The sequence below is a fragment of the Lissotriton helveticus genome, chromosome 8 (genome assembly GCF_964261635.1).
Source record: "Lissotriton helveticus chromosome 8, aLisHel1.1, whole genome shotgun sequence".
Lineage (NCBI taxonomy): Eukaryota > Metazoa > Chordata > Amphibia > Caudata > Salamandridae > Lissotriton > Lissotriton helveticus.
Genome location: NC_136069.1, coordinates 672,534,095 through 672,537,810, shown reverse-complemented (window position 1 = coordinate 672,537,810; position 3,716 = coordinate 672,534,095). Strand labels below are relative to the sequence as shown.

The following is a 3,716-nucleotide window of genomic DNA, read 5'->3' as shown; positions in this document are numbered from 1 at the left end:
TGTGAAATGACGAATCCATAGAAGAACGTCATGTGTAAAGACCGGAACTATTTTCCCTTCTTATCTGGCTGAACTTAATCTTGTTTTCCCAGATACTGGTGATTTTATTAACAAAACCACAGAGTGGAAGTGCACAATTTAAAGAGCACAGCGTCAACGTCAAATACTATTTTGTTGGTGAGTACACTATGAACAAATAATGCCCCCATGAAAAGGGTTCTTTGTACTTTCGCCCTATATTCCTGAACAATCACTAAGGGTAGACATGTATTTTCTCAATAGGACACCCAACAGTAACGGGACGATCTAAGTTCTCAATAATTTACGGTGGTTCCTTCGTGCAAAGAGAAAACGTGGAGGCAGTATTTTAAAGGTAAATGACTGTCTCTTGCATTTAAACAACTGAGGCACCAATAACATAAAATCCCAATGACTGAGGAATATCGAGCTATAATAAACTATTTACATTCTTATAGCTTCCCAGCGTGACCCAAATCATCGATTACCAGTCTATGCTGAGAGAGAAATTGACATATATCTATCAAATTTGAATCTGGGATTACATTGCAGGTACCAGATTGTTTATAACCAATAGTGATACGATGCAACTTTCTTTTTGAAAAGAAAGAGTGGGGTTGGAAAAAACAGTTTAGGTAACATCAAGATACCTTAACAAAAAAAGAAATAAGAATGTGAAGGGGGTATATTATTGTTGAATAAGTAAAAGAGAGTAAGCCAACTGTATTGTTTTGAGTGTAATAGATGACATAGTACTAAATTCTTGTTATTTGACTTTTAGATTCTGTGAAAATTTTATGTTTGTCCTGATGAAGGTGCAAAGATTGAAAGCCACCGAAACGCCGCGTCGACTTGTTTTGCTTATTGCATTTGTTTGTTTTAATTTATAATTGCAATCCTTTTATGTATAGGTTGTCTTAGGTGTTTTTAATTTTTAAGATTGTAACCCATTCGGGAGGTCCAAATAAATTTTGAATTGATTTTTATCTCTTTGTTGACACTTATCATTCCATTACATTGTATTGTTTATTGCTCATTTCGATTGGCTCTCTGCTGCGCTTGCCCCGTATTTAACTCTCCGTAAGAAACCCCTTTGTATGATTATTTCCTTCGGCAATCTAAAGCTGCTTCTAAGTATAGGGACTCCCTTTTGTTAACTTTATCTCCCCCTCCCTGACATTCGTTATTAGGGGATCCTCCATTTGTTTGACAACTTGCATTGTAATGGAACATGTGGTAATGACTCGTTTGTTGTAGTGCATGTTTTGTAATGTCACTGCGTAGTTCTGTCTGCGTTGTAAACTCTGTTTCCCGAGGGCCCCAGCCTTCTATCCGGAAGAGGTTGAGAAGCTGGTGGGAAAGGTCCTCCCCCTGTATGGACAGCTCTATGGCTCACCAGAGAAGCAGGTAAGTTCCTTATATACATACCACACTCAGTTGGTCTGTATTGCTTCCTGTCTCAAAGTCTATGATGGTGTTTGGGTGTCCAGTGTGTCATATGATGTGGATAAGGTAGATTTTTGGTGTCCCAAAATTGCACATCCATGTAATGTATCATGAAACACTTGACTCTGTGCACTTCACATCATCACTGTGAAAATCACACAACATTCCTGGGTAACATGCACATTTTTGTGCACATGTTCTGTTGGTGTCATTTGACACATGTGTTACAATTTCCTGGTGAAGGGTGTTGGATATTTTTAGGCTCAGAGTCTGTGCTGTGTTTGTAATGAACAGGTAAGGATGAATCGAGGTATGTGCATAGACAATATACTGACACTGCCCAGATTTGTGGTCATCAGAGTATGCTCTTGGAGTTATCTGTTCCACAATGGCACCCTTAGAATGCCACATAAAAGTCATGTCACATATAGCATGGGCCAAAACTTTACAATTTGATTTGAAATGCTGTCTAAGAGTTGTAAATGTGGTTTGAGAGTACACTGACTGCAGAGGTCAAGGGTAGATGTAATTTGTAACCATGATTGGCCATGGCAGAGGCTCTGGGGTACAGATACATTGAGCTGATAATGTGAGTCACAGCTTTAATTCCCTGTAGTGAATCATATCCTAAAAGAGTTCAACAAATGTTTCCCTTCATTCAATACGTTTTACTTTCTGTAAGTTTTCAGAGTTCAAACTCTGACCGGAAACGTCTTTAGGATGGCCCACACTGTGGATGACTGTGATTTATATAGTTCATTGCATTTATTCATGCAGATATGTTGTTACTCTCCATAATAATTGGATGAGCCTTATGCTTATATGATATTTTTCCATCCCTGGAAGTTACACATGTGTGGGACAATAGACATTTGTCGTTCTGCAGCTTGTTAAAAGGGGACATATACAACTGGGTATACTACAGTTTGTGGATGTCATTCATGTGTCAGTGCCACACGTGGCAGGAGGTGTGTCCTGTGATGGCACCACTCTAATTCGGGCACACATAGCAGGTTATCCCTTTCTGAGGCCCACAAGGCCAGAGTATAACAAACTGGTATTAGTTAGTGTGACACATGTGAGCCCTTTCATTGTAACCATTGTGTTTGGTGGGACTGTGTACCCTGGTGTCAGGCTGCATGTGGTGTCTGCATGTTGTTAAAAGACCTGGAGGAAACGGGGTGTGCACAAACATGGCCAAGTGATTTCCCCATCAGAAGGTCAGATTGACGTTTTAGGTGCCACTGTTGCTCTCAGCAGACCACATTTCTGATAGCCCTACCCTACATGGTGTCAGTCGTCTGTGATAGTTAGTGTAGTACTCTACTTGGATAAATGATAGTCCGCTGATGACAACTAATTTGGGGATAACCCTATAATTGGTATAAGCTTGTGAGGCATACAATAGTAGTCTATTGAGATGAAATTCTTGCTTGTGCTAGGTGTCAGATAAATGTGTGGGAGCCTTACATGGACCCATTTACCATCAGTTACAATATGTTGCTTCCCCTCTTATATCAACACAGGTCAACGACCAGCAGAATCAGCCCTTGTGGAAAGGCGTAGCCCAGAAAGTGCAGTCCCTGGGAGTCTACAACCGGTGCAGCATCCACTGCAGGTAGAGGTAGGAGGACCTGAGATGTTGAACCAAGAAGATCACAGATGTCCAGCTGGGCAAGTCCTCCACAGGCCAGAGGGGTGAACGCCAGACCTTGAATCCCCTAATGCCCTTCATTCTGGTGGTGGCCTACACTGAGCTTGATGGGCAGTTGAGGGCCCAACAGCAGCTACAAGGGGGTGAGTACTGTACCAAGTCACACAATGTACATTAACATTTTCCTTTTGTTCCAAATAGCAGTTGACCCATCAACGTTGTAGGTGACTAATGTCCTAAGGATTATCAGGGTGATTCGATGTGTAGGTAGTGACATTGGTGGATGATGTTTTCTGAAGACATATGTCTTGTGGTCCTGACCCAGAGCTGGGTGTAGCCACATGTCTATCTTAAAGAGTTGTTCAGACACATTGGTAACTAATGTGAATTTTCAGCTACACATGTTTGATATTGTGTGTGTCAGCTGTCCCACACAGACCATGTGTCTTCTTTTTGTTAGGAGTGAAGGTCTCCCAATACTTTGTATCTTTTCCTTAGATGTGACTTGGCCTACAGTGCACATAGAATGCTAGAATAAGCCATACTTGGCCTTGGTAAATGGGTATGTCCTGCATTGTAAGATGACAAACAACAGTGG

At 41.1% G+C, this 3,716-nt stretch overlaps 1 long non-coding RNA gene across 1 annotated transcript; it reads left to right on the top strand.

Annotated features, from left to right (window-relative positions):
* The first annotated feature begins 281 nt into the window (after positions 1-281).
* Positions 282-966, top strand: LOC144771746 (uncharacterized). Its single transcript, XR_013599461.1, has 3 exons — positions 282-373; positions 477-570; positions 800-966. It is a non-coding gene; the product is annotated as an uncharacterized LOC144771746 (long non-coding RNA).
* Positions 967-3,716: the final 2,750 nt, after the last annotated feature.